This window comes from Cavia porcellus, unplaced genomic scaffold (genome assembly GCF_034190915.1).
Source record: "Cavia porcellus strain 051 isolate PalLab524CR breed Dunkin Hartley unplaced genomic scaffold, mCavPor4.1 scaffold_37, whole genome shotgun sequence".
Lineage (NCBI taxonomy): Eukaryota > Metazoa > Chordata > Mammalia > Rodentia > Caviidae > Cavia > Cavia porcellus.
Genome location: NW_026947520.1, coordinates 11027188 through 11046287, shown reverse-complemented (window position 1 = coordinate 11046287; position 19100 = coordinate 11027188). Strand labels below are relative to the sequence as shown.

At 35.7% G+C, this 19100-nt stretch overlaps 1 protein-coding gene across 1 annotated transcript in view; it reads right to left on the bottom strand.

Moving 5' to 3' along the window:
• Positions 1-9153, bottom strand: part of LOC106026634 (uncharacterized) — an 86192-nt gene extending 77039 nt beyond the window's left edge. The window contains exons 1-4 of the mRNA XM_063243316.1: positions 9027-9153; positions 6125-6197; positions 2788-2914; positions 2465-2520 (exon numbers count right to left, since the gene is read on the bottom strand). The gene's annotated coding sequence lies outside the window, so the exon portion shown is untranslated. The remainder of the gene's footprint in view (positions 1-2464; positions 2521-2787; positions 2915-6124; positions 6198-9026) is intronic.
• Between the last annotated feature and the right edge of the window lie 9947 nt (positions 9154-19100).

Below are 19100 nucleotides of genomic sequence, written 5' to 3'. Positions count from 1 at the left end.
GAGACAAAATTCTGTCTGACAAACCTATTTCATCCTAGCTTCACAAGAGTCAACAGTACGCTGCACTCTCCAATGAATGTAACATTGAAACATACAGATTTACATGAAGCCATTTTTATGAGTGCATGTTTGTGATATGTAACAATTACACGTGTTTTGGGGAACTGCTACATGAGTTATCATTTCTTGATTACCTTGGTTCCCTTTACACCCTAATATCACTTTCCCTTCCCTGAATAAACAAATTCTTATAAATATACTTGTTATTATTCAGCATTAAGCATTCTATTCACAGAAGTCATGTCACTGTTAAGATACTCGGCCAGTAAGAAACTTCAGAGAGCCATGCTGAGTAAAAACATCATTGCAGGCACTACTTCACTTGTGTAAACAAGGACTTGAAAGAAAAGCAATTCTGAGATAATATTTTTACTGATAGAAAAATGTTTGAAAATAAAAATATACTGATAACTTCATGTTATATTCAAGAACTAGCACATGAATATGAGATGTTATATACAACTCTTTCCCAATTAAGAAAAACTTTGAAAAAGTATGAAAAAAGACTGCACCATAAAAACTTTTTTTACAAAGTGCCCCCAATTTACAACATACCGACTTACACATTTTCTTTTCTATCTGTTGCAAAACTGTAAATAACTGTGAGGAAGTAACTGCACTTCCTGCTTCCTGGTCACTGTAGGGTGCTGCAGTGATGGACAGACAGGGCTCATGGTCCTGCCCACAGTGTCCTCCTGGACTTTACTGTGCTGGCTCCTGTTCACTCTTATATTAGCAGCAGTTCACTCTCATTCCCATCTGTACTGAAACCCCCCTCGAAAATTCTTTAACATTTGCAGGCCTAGTGGTGCACACCTGTAATTCCAAACTTCTGGAAGGGTAAGGCATGACAAGCACCAGTTCAAGCCCAGTCTTGGGAATGTGGTTACATAGAAAGACCCTGTCTCAAGTCTAATATGGCTGGTGGTGTAGTGCCATGGGAAGGCCACAGGATGGACTCAAATTAATGAAATAAAAAGTGCTTCTTGTTCATTCGACTGCTCTATCATGATAACATAAGTCTTCACCTAAGATATTCAGTATCTCACTACTTGGTACACAGTGGTACTCTAAAACAGAGATTTATTCAAGTTCACATTTAAAATCTCTTCAGGGAAGCCTCAAGCACCAAGCCACTCTCTTCCTATATGCTGTCTCCATCAACAGTTTTACTAAGAGTTTTACCATTTACAAACCAGCAATCTACATGCCCCTCTCATCTTTCTTACTCTTTTCTTCACATTATTATTTTGCTGATCTCATGTTTAGGAAAAAATCTTCAATATTTATTCAGGTAAAACCTTTTATACTTTCAAAGTATTTTTATAATTTTTATCACAAATTTCCTATGACATATAGAAAGCATCACATAAGTAGTAGATCATGTGCCATCTTCATGGTATAATAAGGTCACCAAAAGCCAAATTCATTAAATTATGTTTCCAAGATTTAGCAGTTACTAACAGACAGAATACTAACACATCTTGTGACTTCAACCACCATCCTCGTACCACAATGCAGGAGCTGCATGGAACAAAGACATTAGCCCTTTCCCAAAATGCTCACTCTAGGGCCAGGGATTTAGCTCAGTGGCTGAAGTGCCTCTCTGGCAAGCACAAGGTTGTGAGTTTGAACCCCAGTAACCGAAAAACAAAACAGAACAAACAAAAAATCAAAATGTTCACTCTAACACAATTTGTCATTATTTACATTTTTATCAGTACAAGCATGGCTGCCATAAAGAGACTCACTGCATTCCACATTCAAAATTGGTTTCTGTTTTTTCAAATAATATAACACCAAACTGTGAGTATAACACCATGTATTGACATCTTGAGTCCTTGATTCTATTGAATTACTACGTTCAGATCGACACCAGGAAACCCAAACATATTAACTATTGCAATTATCATTTATTACTTTGTCAAGTAAAAAACTGTAAAAATTATGATCCAAACATTTTGTCTGAATCTCAGCAGAATTTTCACCCATTGGCCATAGACTGACTGGGAAAAATTCCTCAGATTTTGCTCAGCTTAGTTTCAGAATCCAAGCTGATTGCTTATGACATGTTGCTCCTAGTTTTTAACTGCACTGGCTTCCTTAAATGAATCTTACACAGGTAGCAAAGGTGTGCTCAGACTCCATTCATTTATTCCTTCACCTGCAGTACAAAGGATTCAGCACAGGGCAATTGCATTCATCTATGAACCCAGTGGCATTAACTCTTTGAGACATAATCATACTAAACAGCTAAGCTACACAGGAAATTAGGAACTGTGGTTAAAAACTATAAGGAAAAATTTCTTACAGGTATATGAACAGGTGAGAAAGTATAGTCAAATTTTCCCATTATATTTCAACCTCAACCAATTTTTATTTCAAAAATAATTACAGGCAATACCTCAGAATCCCAAGGAGATTCATCATCTGTCTGTGCTTCCAGTGGCAACACAGTATCTATAAAATGTAGTCACAGACACATTAGTTATATTCACTACAATAAATTTTACTCATGTATGCAAATCCATCTGCATTCATGAATATTTCACTAAGATACAAGTCAATGTGAAAAGAATTTCAGAAACAGGTTCAGAAATATGTTGGTGGAAGAAAAATAAGACAATAAAATTTTAAAAGAAATGGATATTATGTTTTGGATCTACACACATTTGAAAATAATAGCATATGAACAAGAACGATTTTCATAGCTAGTCACTAACTTACCAGTTTGAGGAGTTTTCTTCTCATCATCCACATTTGTCACATTTTTGGCTGTTTGCTCTTCTTGTGTTTTTACAAGAACAAACTTACCGTTTTCCAGCCATATAATTTTTGGCCTTTCTGCTTCTTTCTAACAAAAAAAAGGCAGAACAAAAACAAAAATAGCATTACGAAGCATGCAATTGCCCAGTGACCCACCCAGCATAATGGAAATAATCACGGGAAAAAATTTATCAAATCACAGTGACTACTCTGGGAAAAGCTGAAAACAGAAAGCACATTCTGCTCTGCACGGAAGTAGATGCAGATACATGAACACAAATGAAAACAGTGAAATGTGTTTCATTTATTCTACAAATGAGGTACAAAGATACACATCCAAATCAAGTACAATCAGTTCTATCTGGGAAGCTCAGGAAAGGCCATTTCTTTTGAAAGGGAGAGAAAGCACACAGGAAGGCTGTCTAGGGAAGTCAAATTATCACATTTACATTTAAACCTCAACCAATACTTATTTCAAAAATAATTACAAGTGATAGGCAACACCTCAGAATTCAAGAATACCATTTCATTTAAAGAACAAATGAAATACCTCAGAATTCAAAAAGGGACACCAGAAACAAAAGGATGAGGCATGAAACAATACAGCAAAAGAGGGCTGCCCAAGGAAGATGATACAACTAGAATAGTTTCCAGAAGGGCACAAACAGATAAAAAGGAGCAGCAAGGGGAACCACACAAGACTCATCTCAGGCTGGAATGGGAACTTTCCCTTTGTGAAAAGGGAATCTGCAGATTCTTGGCAGCAGTGTAAGATCAATGCCAGAGTTTAATGGGCAGCAGAGCATAAAAGAATATAATGTCTACATGATGGGTGAGAAAATGAGTCTAGAAATGAAAAACAGTTCTCAGAATGTAAAGAATAAGAAAGACTCGATAGTCATCAGAAGAGTGGCTGGGGCCAGGAATTCTCAGCTTCAGAGGTCTGGAGCCATCCAATATCATCGCGGAAAGGTCACACTCAAGGCCTGCAGAAAGACATCAAGCTGGAGGCCTGGGACTGCAGACACATTGTAGGAGGAGGGGAGAAGATGACCTCACTCAGGAAATCATATCAGTTCAAAAGGTGAAGTATTTGTAGAATACAGCAAACTGAGGTAGTAATGCTAACTATGCTATCCATGGTTCTGAAATTCCTCAAATGAAATCAAGGAGATGCCATTTTTCAATTATATACACTAACTTTTTTTCAGGAAATGAGCATAAACTTTTATTGATATATGTAAATGCTGACTTCTGGGACACTACATAAATATGATTTTAAAATTTAATCATAAGATTTAACACTAAAATATCCATTGAAGATTTTGCCAAAGATTCCTGTTCAAAGAAAAATCTTCCAGGATTTAATGAAATGGAGGCCTGCTGATGTGCACCTGTGTCCTGTGCTAATAGGGCAGCTGAGGTACGATGGTTCCTGAAGCTAGGAGTCAGAAGCCCAACTAATAAGTATAACCAGGTCCATTCTCAAAAAGGGAAACATATTGTAAATTATAGAAGGGAAATGGTGATATATTTACAGAATAAGGTATTTTTGCATACTACTATAACATGAGGGAGAAATGTAAAACCTTATTTAAAAATTCCTATTCTCCCAATAAATGGCATATCCCAATACTTCTAATTTTCTATTTATACCATATGCAATGACAGTTACAAATGGAAGAAAGGTTGCATGCTATTTACCACTACCTGAGAACTGAAGCATTTATAGTAGAGAGAGAAGAAAACACAGTATGTTCCATGAGTTTTTCATTCAGAGAAACAACTGCTAATCAGGATTCTATAGAAAAATTACACTTTGAAAAGATGCACCTAGTAAACATGGAGCTGGCTAAAAGAAAAGATTAATAAATTTTAAGATGACATTCTAACCTATGTTCAGAGTTAAAGGATACTACAATGTACTGTGTGTATCATACCTATTCATTCCTCTGATTTGTTTCCTTATTTGACATAACATTAAACATAACCTGAAATTATATATCCTAAGCACAGTAAGGAAATATACACTTTAGGGCATATTTTTAGAAACTCAATGTACTTATTTATTACATAAATCATGCATACATTACTTGAAAAGTTCTACTAGGTAGAAATCCATTCATTAACATTCAAATGGTATTAAAATGCCTCTTAATACAAAACACCGCACTGCAGGTCTTCAGAATTCACACAACATCTTTCTAATCTCCAGAAACTCACAGTACTGTGGGAGTTTTAAATGAATATTTGGAAGTACAAAAACTTCTGAAACTTGAAATGTCAGAATGAGATTTGGACACTTCAACTGTATATTTTAAAAACTATAATGCTTACAATTACTTAATCATTACCACTTGCTTTTTTAGACCATCTAGCTCTAGGACTGGTCATTATTTTGACCACAACAAGTATTCTTCAAAAAGATGAAAAATTTTAAAAATGTTATCCTCTTAATGGAGGAATCACTTAGAAAACACGGTGCAGGCAGGTGTAGTAGCACATTCAACCCAGCACTGAAGGTGAGGCTAAAGATCCCAAATTCCAGTCCTGATTAAAAAACAAATTCAATTAATTAAAAAAATGAGGACCAGGGGTAGACCTTCTTGCACAGGCCCTGTGATCAACTCCCAGGAACAAAAGAAATAAAATAGCAACAATGAAAATCCTGCACTTCTAAAGTTTGATGACACAGATACAGATAACTTTGATGAAACATTTTAAATTTCTAAGCTGTCACAGTTTCCAATATTATTTTAGTCCAACAACAGAACCAATAAAGGCAACAGAAAAGCTCTCATAAAAACAGTATGACAGTAAAATAAAATGTACTTAAAGGAAAAAATGTTTTATCTCTAAGTTGCTCAAATGAAGGCACCAAAGTTCCCTGATTATTGAAAGGACTAATAAGATCATAAAATATTTTTTAGGTATGAGTGCTATGAAGATCTTGGTAGTAAGATTTTCAAGCCATGGCAAGGTCCACTTATCCAAATGATCCTTGACCAAATATTGTATTTCCGCCATCATGGCAAAGGTTTAACAGACACAATTTTCCTGTCACTGTATGTTTTCTAACCCATTAGTTTTTTCAGTCACAAATACTTCAAAGTATGTACCAGTTATTTACCAAAGGGGTGGAAATTCTTTTTGACTAGGCATAGTTCTCTAAAATGAACTTCGTGGATCAATGTTCCATATAAATTCAGGGTAGCTACACCACTGTTAAATTTGAAGACTAAGTGCAATACAATGCAAAACTAAGAGGAAGAAAACTAACATTACGAAAGACACTTACCTTGTTATCCAGAAGAAAGTCAGTGTCATCTGATGTAGGCCAGGAATTAACAGGACCGGGTTTTCTGGAAGAGCTGGGGAGCAAAAACACACAATGGCAGTGGGTGAGTTTCATTCTTTAAAAACTGGTGAAAGCTTGGCTATCTGTGTATCAAATGATGGTTCGTGGTTGACACAACTAAAATTTAACTTGTAGTTTTGAAATATTTTAGATGTTTCCTTCTGTCTTCACTTATTCCAATCTACGAAACACTCAGCATAGTCTCACTTTCACTCCCAAAGCGTGACAGCCAAGAGACCAGCACAGTCTAAAAGTCATTTCTCTTTACAAATTGCCTCCTCTGAAGGCTGAAGTGAAAATGCAGTCAATGGCCAACAAAACTTGTTACCTGGACTCAAAAATGCCTGGTAACCTCAAGGTGAAAAGATTCACTGTCCCCTTTCCCTGGTCTGTCTCTGTTTCAATGACTAATCTGGTTGTGATGGTTTTGGTTTAAGTGTCCCCTTTAGTGGGAAGGTGTTTGGACCATGGGGACCCTATACTCAGCATGCCCTCATCCATCTGCAAGTTCAGTAGCTCACTGTGCCCTTAGCAGGTCGGGTCTGCTCTGAGGCAGGCCACTGGGTCCTGACCTGGATGGGTGAATTCTCACCCCTGGTTCTTCAGCCCTCTCACTGCTCCTGCCTGCAGGAGCTTTCCGCTACCTTGTCTCCCTGCTAAGGAATTTCTTCCTTGGAGCCTGAACTGAGTCAAAATAAATCTTTCCTCCTTTAAAACACTGGGGTTGAGCAATTTCCTCCATTAATGCAAAAGTTAGTGAAAGTCAGTTTGATGCTAAGTAACTCTGGAATGGCAGTCTTTTTCTACTATCAAAGCCCCTTACAGTAAGACAACTCTGTTTCTTCCCTTTACCATAAAAACAGGACATTGAACTATAAAAATATCTGAAGGTTAAAAGTATGGAAATCAAAGAAAAAAATGTGTATGTGAGTTGATAAATCTCTTCCCAGGGAAATTAAACTATTAAAAATTATAAAATCCAATTATTTTTCCTGTATGGCTTTGCTTTTTTCACCTACACATAAATTGGTGAAACTTTCATAGACACACTAACATTCAAGCAGGATCTAGCTGGAAAATCAGCCCTGGTAGCTGCTCCTCTGTTATCCTAAGTCTAATCTAAAGTCCTTCTGAAAGGGCTCCTACTCCTGGGCTGCTCAATGGAGGGCTCCACAAGAGTCTTCACCTAAACTTTTCAGTCTATGAAGGCATAGATTCCTGCAACAAGGATGAACTCAAGTAAGCAACAGTAGCTGTTCCTGAAAAGAAAGCTATTTGTGTCACAATCACCTACCCTCAGCAGAAGCAAGGGACTGATAATCAAATGGGCACGTCTGACTTCCAGGCCTACCTTCCATCTACAGGAAGCACATCAGCCAATGGAGTACAGAGGTGGAGGTGAGAGACATCTGTCCTGGGTCACAGGCCCATGAAGTTCAGCAACTTACGGTTCCCAGTGGACTTTGGGGCCTGAGCCACCCTACATGAACTGAGAAGGAAGGCGGCCATGGGACATTCCTCCCTGCTCTAGAGACTTCCCAATGGCTCACATTACCCTAACCAATCCAACACCAATCTTCAAGTTTCTCAGTTTCTCCAACTGAACAAAGGGGAACAATCTTTTCAGGTGTCTTTAAACCTCCACTTTTAATATGCCTTTTGAAACAAAGCTCACTAATTTGGGCTTCAATTTCTCTATTATCTTTATTAAACTTGTGACAAACCTCAACTTTCTGATTTCTAATACCCAAGTCTTGCCCAATTCGACGCTGCTCTTCAAACGTGCCTTCCCTCGTGAATTCTACTGTCATGCTCTCCCACTGGGCATGCTAGACCTGCTCCTCTCTTCTGCTATGGAAACTCTCACAGAAGGAGACATGAGGAAGTGTATTAGTCTCAGCAACGATAGAACCTGATTTCAATCTCATTTTTACCATGAACTATATTCAGATAAGTCACTTTAATATCATTGTGCTTCAAATTCTCTATGATACAACCATGTGGCTAGAATGTTAAGCAGGTTGAGGCAATAGAAGGTATTTTTATTGTTCTCTTAGATTCCTTAGAACCCAAAAGTCTACTTATTTTTTACTCTGTTTAAGGAACAATAAGAAATACTAAGCAGCATAAGCACTTGCCTTGCAAGCATGCAGTCATGAGATTTGATTTCTGGTACTAAAAAAAATACTAAGGCAGCAGAAATAAAAAAAAATACCAAGTAGAAGAAAAATTTTTTTAAAAGTCAAGAAAATATTTTACTTAAGAGGAAAAAAATCATAGAACTAGGCAGTAGTAATAGCCTGAAAGGAAAACCAAACTGGGAAATTGGTGAATAGACACATGCATTAAAAATGTCATTGCAATAAACCCTCAACATAAATAATATAAGATGATTTACATAAAGATAGTCTTAACTACCACATCTCCCCTAAGTTCTATAGTGGTAAAAACAAGAAACTGGCTATCAATTCAATCATTATCTTTAGAATAAACTCACCAACTTCTCAGGAAAACTAAGCAGACTTGACATGTCCCTTATGGTGACTTTCTACATTGATCTTAAAAGACCTGCATTTGGATCCCAGCACTGCAGAGGGCAATGGAAGGCATCTGGGAGCCAGGCAGGCTAACAGTCAACACATGGATCAGTTACTTCTTAATTATGAGACCATGGACCATTTAAATAACCTCCATTCATAAAAGCAGCCAAATTAATAAAACTGGATTAAAACAGCACAGGTACTTTGTCTGGCCTGGAACAGAACACTAAAAAAGATTATTTTCTTTTTCTGCACTCACTAATTAGTCACTGTATGATATTTAAAAACCTGTAAATTCTTACCTGGTTACAGATTCATCTTCAGAAATAGCAGGAGCTATTAAAGAAAAAGGTAAAATATATTTTGAATTAACAAAAATATAAACTATTAAAGTATAACTCTGATGTTTTGACACAAAATAGCCTTTTGGGCTGCATCTGTAGCCCATTCTACAATCAGTATTAATTATGCTATTGATATGCAATGCAATAAGAAATCTCACTTCCTATTTTTTATTTAAGAAATGCAGGGAAGAGAATTTACCTACATTTGATAGCTAAATGAGCAAAGTGCTGTGCACAATGACATACTACCTGAAGGTATTATATTGACAGAAATGGTACCATTAGCAGTATCGCTGGCATAAGCTGACATGGCAAACAAAGAGCATGACTTTCCTAGAGTAGTGGCACTAGGAACGATCATAAAAGATACACTTATTTTCTTAAGACACAAGGCAGCTGCTGTAGCATTCAGTTGGAACTGTAGAGTTTGAAGAGGAAATACTTTAGCTCAAGGAAGCTGTAAAGGGCATTCTAATTTGCAGCATGGCAAAATATGGGAAACACACCTGAAACAAGCACCATTGCAATGATTTCCAGCTCTCAGTGGAGAAGAGCTCAGGAGAAGTCTGTGCACTTACTCTTGCTATTCCTCTCCTAGGGAAGATTCTAAGGAACTCCCTTAGTTCTCCCTGGTTTCTCTGTCATATGTGTGATGCAAACAGGGCTCAAGTTCATCTGCTATCTTACTTCCCATGGAAAGAACCACTTCAGAGCTCAAGCCCTTACAAGCTGGTCCAGTCTGAAAAGCTTAAAAGCCAGCACCGGGGAGGTTGCAACCAGCTGCCAGGGAGCACTATCTTACATGGAATAATGAAAACATACAAATGAAACCACTAACTCACTGAGCCTCTCAGAATGTGACAAGTGAAAGACAAAATTTTACGTCATGTAAACTTTGGGAAAAAAACAAAACAACACAAAGAACCAAAAGCCTCTGATTTCCCGTGACAGAGAACCTATTCATACAAAGTCAGGGCTGTGGTCGGACTCAGTGGTAAACATGTGTGCACAGCACGCACAAGACCACTGAGTCCCTAGTACTGAAGGAGTGAGGACCAATAATAATAATGATAAAATCGGTCATGTTTTACTAACTTAACATGACTTGCACTTAAAGGAAGAGGAGCATTTTGACTCACCTATAGCTTTCATTACTCCCTCATCTTACTTCCCATCTCCAGGTAAGAATGAAAGACCTGAGGCACTTTGAGAAGCACAGCACTCGCCAGTGTCTGCTTCCATTCTCAAAGGTTCTGTCTGGACCCAACAGAACAAGGTGGTGCAGTTCGTGCTCTGAAGTTCAGCATGATGTCACTTTTGTCAACCCTCCTCATGATGAGGAATCCACATAGAAAGCAGGCCAGCTCAGCATGTGGAGCACATGCCATCAGCACATATTCATACAAGCATCAAAAACACAAAAACTAAGGCTGGAGGTATAGCTCCATGGTAAATCATTTACCTGGAATGGCCAAAGCACTGGCTTCAGTCCCTAGCAACATCCCCAATAAGAGGAAAAAAGGCAGTTCAAGTAACAGCTTTATTGGCTACATTCAGTTAGCTTGAACAGTTATTGCTTTTAATCTTCAAAAATTATCCACTGTATCATTTCAATGATGGAGCAGATCTGCTAAAATGATCACTGCCAGGAAAATGAAAAGTTCAGTTGTTTGCAGTATTGTTGGGGTGGTGCAGGGCCAGGGAGCCAATGAACAAATAGCACAAAGGAGCTGTCTGAGGCATGACACTGCTAAAGGAAACACACAACAAATTTCAATCCACCATCACATGAAGAATGCTAACAGTGAAACTTAGTGTTAAATGCAGACTTTGGATGGGAACCAAGGACCAGTGTAAGTCATCATCTACAACAAGTGTACTACTCTAGAGGACAGCAACGGCCATGGAGGGAGGCAACTCATGTGTGAGAGGTACATGATCAACTGCAAATCTCTGGATCTTCCTTTCAATTTTGCTGTGAACTTAAGCCTGATATTTAAAAAAAACAGTTTATAGTACAAAGAGTACAACTCTGTGGTAGAACACTTGCCTGATATAAATGGAATCTCAGGTTTTTTGGCAACCACTGCAAAAAAGAAAAGAATGGAACCGAAAAGAAAACAGAAGAGAAGAAACAAAGAATAAAACCTATTAATTAAAGATAGGTATTGAAAATATTACCACGTTATAGAAACTCAATGTACAATAGGAGATAATTTCAAGATCAAAGTAGCACACTATTAGTATCATCTCCTAAACCAAAGAGTGGAATATTATACAAAGCCATATAAATTAAATACTTAAGTGGGAAAATAATTCATAAGAGGGGCAACATTTTTAAGTCAAACACATTTGTTTAAAATATTAAAAGTTTAATCTTAATTCACACAAAGTAGCCATAGTGATTTAAAACATTTTCATGTACAGGAATTCAAGGAAAATTAAATGAATGAAGTATTTTAGGTTATAAATTTCCTATAATTCATTTCCTAAATTCTTCTAAATATGGAGTATTAACAAAAAATTAAACACAAATATAAATTGAACTGTAAATACACTTCACATTACAATAGAACCATGAGATGGGGAACACAAACAGTGAATCCTAACACTGACTGCAGACTTCACTTGGTAATGATGGGCCAGTGTAAGTCATTGTCTTACACTAAGTGTACTACTTTAGAGGAGGGCACTGCCTGTGGAGGGAGGCAACTCATGTGTGAGAGGCACACAGTCTACTGGAAATCTCTGGATCTTCCTTTCAATTTTGCCGTGAACTTAATCCTGATGTTTATAAATGTTCATAGTGCAAAGGGTACAGTTCAGTGGAGGGGCACTTGCCTTGCGTGAGTGGAGTGCCAGGTCTACCAATCCCTGGAAAAAAGAACACATAAAAAATAAAAGAGAAGAAACAAAGCTGTTAATTAAAGATAGTTACTGAACCCACTACTGCAGAAGATACAGAAACTCAGTATACCCCTGGAGATAATTACAAGATCAAAGTAGCACAGACTAGATATCATCTCCTAAACTGAAGAATAGGAAAATATGGAGAACAACGTAAGTTAAAATCTTGGGTGGGAAAATAATGTATAAGTGACTTAACATTTTATTTTTAGTCACAAAAAACTCTTCTCAGTGATACAATCATACAGTAATATGGTTTTTACTAAGTCTAATGCATTTATTAACATATTAAACCTTCACTATATGTTATTACACAGACACTAAACATAGTGATTTAAAACTCTTTTCATGTATAGGATTTCAGAAGTAAAAATTAATAAATGGAGTATTTTGGAATAAAATTTTCCTACACTTAATTTCTTAAATACTTCTGAATTCTGCAGTATTAAGAAAAAAACAAGAACAAATATAAATGCAGCAGTAAATATACTACACATTTGAACAGACCCATCAGATGGAGAACGCCAACAGTTTGCCCTAATGTTAACTGCCAACGTTAGATGATAACGTAACGATGGACCACTGTAAGTCATCATCTGTAACAAGGGTACTCCTCTAGGGGTGGGCACTGGCCATGGAGGGAAGCAAAACACTTTGTGTGAGAGGGACATGATCAATCAAAGCTCTCTGGATCTTCCTTTCAACTTTGCTGCGAACCTAAGCCAGACATAAAAAACAAAGTTCTTAGTGAAAAGGGTACAGCTCTGTGGTAGAGCACTTGCCTGACTTGAGTGGAGTCTCGGGTTGAGTGGCAACCACTGCAAAAAGGAAGACAATGGAACAGAAAAAAAAAGAGAATAAACAAAGAAACAAAGAAAAAAGGTATTATATAAAGTAAGTTAATGAATCTACTATTACCATGATACAGAAATTTAGTATACAATTGGAGATAATTCAAAAACACAGTAACAGTGTACAGATATCATCTCTTAAACCAAAGAGTAGGACCTTACACAGAATAATATAAATTACATACTTTAGTAGAAAAATAAACATTGATAAGTGACTTAAAATTTTATTTTTAATCACAAAAATCACTTTTCAGTAATACAACCATGTAGTAATATTCTTTTACTAAATCTAACACATTTACTTAAAAAATTAAAAGTTTACTCTAATGTTAGTACACACAAAGTAACCATACTAATTTAAAACTATTTTTCATGTATAGGATTTCAGAAGTAGAAATTAAAGAAGTGTAACATTTGGATTAAAAATTTCCTATAATCATCTCCTAAATTCTTCTGAATATGGAGTATTAACAAACAATTAAGAACAAACATAAATGCAACAGTAAATACCCTACACATTTGAATAGACCCATCAGATGGAGAACACTAACACTGAACCCTAACATTAACTGCAGATTCAGATTTTAAGGATAAGGGTAGACTCATGGTAAGTCATCGTCTATCACAAGTGTACTACTCTAGGGGAGCGCACTGGCCATAGAAGGAGGCAACTTATGTGTGAGAGGCACATGATCAACTGCAAATCTCTGGAGCTTCCTTTCAATTTTGCAGTGAATTTAAACCTGATATAAAAAAGCAAACTTCTTAGTGTAAAGGATACATCTCAGTGATAGCACACTTGCCTGGCCTGAATGGAGCCACAGGAAAAGGTTGAGGCTCTGCAAAAGGGAAGACAAAAGAAAACAACACAGGAAAAAGCTGTTAATTAAATGTAGTTACTGAAACTACTACTACCATGTTACAGAAACTCAGTATATACCTGGAGATAATTACAAGGTCAAAGTAGCACAGAATAGGTATCATCTCCTAAACCAAAGAATAGGAAAATATATAGAACAATATAAGTCACATACTTAGGCAAGAAAATAATTGATAGGTGACTTAACATTTTATTTTTATTCACAACAATCACTTCTTAGTGATACAATCATGTAGTAAAATGGTTTTACTAGGTCTAATGCATTTATTAAAATATTAAAACTTCACTATAATGTTAGTGCACAGATACTAGACCTACTGATTTAAAATACTTTATCATGTACAAGATTACAAAATTGAAAATTAAATACAAGGAATATTTTAAATCATAATTTCCTATACTTCATGTCTTAAATACTTATGAATTCTGGAATTTAACACAAAATCAAGAACATATATAAATGCAACAGCAAATACACGACACATTTGAATAGACCCATCAGATGGAGAACACTAACAGTGAAACTAATATTAACTGCAGATTTGGATTATAATAATGGACCAGTTTAAGTCACTCTCCATAACAAGTGTTCTAGTCTAAGGGAGGGCACTGGCCATAGAGGGAGGCAACTTATGTGTGAGAGGTACATGATCAACTGCAAATCTCTGGATCTTCCTTTCAATTTTGCTGTGAACTTAAGCCTGAAATTTAAAAAAACAGTTTATAGTGCAAAGGGTACAACTCCATGGTACAGCACTTGCCGGATACGAATGGAATCTCAGGTTTTTTGGCAACCACTGCAAAAAAGAAAAGAATGGAACCGAAAAGAAAACAGAAGAGAAGAAACAAAGAATAAAACCTATTAATTAAAGACAGGTACTGAAACTATTACCATGTTATAGAAACTCAATATACAATAGGAGATAATTCCAAGATCAATGTAGCACACTATTACTATCATCTCCTAAACCAAAGAGTGGAATATTATACAAAGCCATATAAATTAAATACTTAAGTGGGAAAATAATTCATAAGAGGGGCAACATTTTTAAGTCAAACACATTTGTTTAAAATATTAAAAGTTTAATCTTAATTCACACAAAGTAGCCATAGTGATTTAAAACATTTTCATGTATAGGAATTCAAAGAAAATTAAATGAATGAAGTATTTTAGGTTATAAATTTCCTATAATTCATTTCCTAAATTCTTCTAAATATGGAGTATTAACAAAAAATTAAATACAAATGTAAATTGAACTGTAAATACACTTCACATTACAATAGAACCATGAGATGGGGAACACAAACAGTGAATCCTAACACTGACTGCAGACTTCGCTTGGTAATGATGGGCCAGTGTAAGTCATTGTCTACACTAAGTGTACTACTTTAGAGGAGGGCACTGCCTGTGGAGGGAGGCAACTCATGTGTGAGAGGCACACAGTCTACTGGAAATCTCTGGATCTTCCTTTCAATTTTGCTGTGAACTTAATCCTGATGTTTATAAATGTTCATAGTGCAAAGGGTACAGTTCAGTGGAGGGGCACTTGCCTTGCGTGAGTGGAGTGCCAGGTCTACCAATCCCTGGAAAAAAGAACACATAAAAAATAAAAGAGAAGAAACAAAGCTGTTAATTAAAGATAGTTACTGAACCCACTACTGCAGAAGATACAGAAACTCAGTATACCCCTGGAGATAATTACAAGATCAAAGTAGCACAGACTAGATATCATCTCCTAAACTGAAGAATAGGAAAATATGGAGAACAACGTAAGTTACAATCTTGGGTGGGAAAATAATGTATAAGTGACTTAACATTTTATTTTTAGTCACAAAAAACTCTTCTCAGTGATACAATCATACAGTAATATGGTTTTTACTAAGTCTAATGCATTTATTAACATATTAAACCTTCACTATATGTTATTACACAGACACTAAACATAGTGATTTAAAACTCTTTTCATGTATAGGATTTCAGAAGTAAAAATTAATAAATGGAGTGTTTTGGAATAAAATTTTCCTACACTTAATTTCTTAAATACTTCTGAATTCTGCGGTATTAAGAAAAAAACAAGAACAAATATAAATGCAGCAGTAAATATACTACACATTTGAATAGACCCATCAGATGGAGAACGCCAACAGATTGCCCTAATGTTAACTGCCAACGTTAGATGATAACGTAACGAAGGACCACTGTAAGTCATCATCTGTAACAAGGCTACTCCTCTAGGGGCGGGCACTGGCCATGGAGGGAAGCAAAACACTTTGTGTGAGAGGGACATGATCAATCAAAGCTCTCTGGATCCTCCTTTCAACTTTGCTGTGAACCTAAGCCAGACATAAAAAACAAAGTTCTTAGTGAAAAGGGTACAGCTCTGTGGTAGAGCACTTGCCTGACTTGAGTGGAGTCTCGGGTTGAGTGGCAACCACTGCAAAAAGGAAGACAATGGAACAGAAAAAAAAAAGAGAATAAACAAAGAAACAAAGAAAACGGTATTATTTAAAGAAAGTTAATGAATCTACTAATACCATGATACAGAAATTTAGTATACAATTGGAGATAATTCAAAAACACAGTAACAGTGTATAGATATCACCTCCTAAACCAGAGTAGGACATTATACAGAACAATACAAATTACATACTTTAGTGGGAAGATAATAATTGTTAAGTGACTTAAAATTTTATTTTTAGTCACAAAAATCACTTTTCAGTAATACAACCATGTAGTAATATTCTTTTACTAAGTCTAACACATTTACTTAAAAAATTAAAAGTTTACTCTAATGTCAGTACACACAAAGTAACCATACTAATTTAAAACTATTTTTCATGTATAGGATTTCAGAAGTAGAAATTAAAGAAGTGTAACATTTGGATTAAAAATTTCCTATAATCATCTCCTAAATTCTTCTGAATATGGAGTATTAACAAACAATTAAGAACAAACATAAATGCAACAGTAAATACCCTACACATTTGAATAGACCCATCAGATGGAGAACACTAACACTGAACCCTAACATTAACTGCAGATTCAGATTTTAAGGATAAGGGTAGACTCATGGTAAGTCATCATCTATCACAAGTGTACTACTCTAAGGGAGAGCACTGGCCATGGAAGGAGGCAACTTATGTGTGAGAGGCACATGATCAACTGCAAATCTCTGGAGCTTCCTTTCAATTTTGCAGTGAACTTAAACCTGATATAAAAAAGCAAACTTCTTAGTGTAAAGGATACATCTCAGTGATAGCGCACTTGCCTGGCCTGAATGGAGCCACAGGAAAAGGTTGAGGCTCTGCAAAAGGGAAGACAAAAGAAAACAACACAGGAAAAAGCTGTTAATTAAATGTAGTTACCGAAACTACTACTACCATGTTACAGAAACTCAGTATATACCTGGAGATAATTACAAGGTCAAAGTAGCACAGAATAGGTATCATCTCCTAAACCAAAGAATAGGAAAATATATAGAACAATATAAGTCACATACTTAGGCAAGAAAATAATTGATAGGTGACTTAACATTTTATTTTTATTCACAACAATCACTTCTTAGTGATACAATCATGTAGTAAAATGGTTTTACTAGGTCTAATGCATTTATTAAAATATTAAAACTTCACTATAATGTTAGTGCACAGATACTAGACAGACTGATTTAAAACACCTTTTCATGTACAGGATTACAGAAGTTAAAATTCAATAAAAGGCATATTTTAAATTATAATTTCCTACACTTCATGTCTTAAATACTTATGAATTGTGGAATTTAACACAAAATTAAGAACAAATATAAATGCAACAGCAAATACACTACACATTTGAACAGATCCATCAGATGGAGAACACTAACAGTGAACCTTAGTGTTAATTGCAGACTTTGGATGGCAACGATGGACCAGGGTAAGTCATCATCTATAAGGAGTGTACTACTCGAAGGGAGCACACTGCCTGTGAAGGGAGGGAATCCATCTGTGAGAGGCACATGATCAACCGAAATGTCTGGATCTTCCTCTCAACTTTTCTTTGAACTTAATCCTAATTTAAAAAACAAAGTTCTTAGTGCAAAGGACACAGCTCAGTTGTAGAGAACTTGCCTGGCAAGGATGGAGTCCCAGGTAAGGTTATATCTGCAAAAATGAAAAGCAAAAACATTAAGAAAGAAAGAAAGAAAGAAAGACAGAGAGAGAAAGAGAGAAAGAGAGAAAGAGAGAAAGAAAGACAAAAAACTGTTAATTACAGGTAGTTACTGAATCCACTACTACCATGTTACAGAAACTCAGTATACAATTAGAGATGATTCCAAAATCAAACTAGCACAGTACAGGTAACGTCTCATAAATGAGTAGGAAAATATGGAGAACAATATAAGTTATAAACTTGGGTGAAAAAATAACTGAGAAGTGACTTAACACTTTTTTTAGTAACAAAAATCACTTCTGATACAACTGTGTAATAATACGCTTTCACAAAGATTAATGCATTTATTAATATATTAACACTTTGCTAAAATATTAGTACATAGAAAGTAGCCATACGGATTTGTAACTCTTTTTCATGTTTAGGATTTCAGAAGTAAAACTTAAATAAATGGAGTATTTCAGATAAAAATTTTCTATACTGCATTTCTTAAATACTTCTGAATTTTGCACTATTAAAAAATTAAGAACAAACATAAGTTCAACACTAAATGCACTACACAGTTGAGTAGACCCATCAGATGGAGAACACTAACAGTGAAACTAATATTACCTGCAGATTTGGATTATAATAATGGACCGGTTTAAGTCACTGTCTATAACAAGTGTTCTAGTCTAAGGGATGGCACTGGCCATAGAGGGAGGCAACTTATGTGTGAGAGGCACATGATCAACTGCAAATCTCTGGATCTTCCTTTCAATTTTGCTGTGAACTTAAGCCTAAAATTTAAAAAAAACAGTTTATAGTGCAAAGGGTACAACTCCATGGTACAGCACTTGCCTGGTACGAATGGAATCTCAGGTTTTTTGGCAACCACTGCAAAAAAGAAAAGAATGGAACCGAAAAGAAAACAGAAGAGAAGAAACAAAGAAGAAAAGCTATTAATTAAAGATAGGTATTGAAAGTATTTCCATGTTATAGAAACTCAATGTACAATAGGAGATAATTCCAAGATCAAAGTAGCACACTATTAGTATCATCTCCTAAACCAAAGAGTGGAATATTATACAAAGCCATATAAATTAAATACTTAAGTGGGAAAATAATTCATAAGAGTGACAACATTTTAATTTTAGTCACAAAAATCACTTTTCAGTAATACACTCTTGTAGTAATATTCTTTTACTAAGTCAAACATATTTATTCAAAATATTAAAAGTTTAATCGTAATTCACACAAAGTAG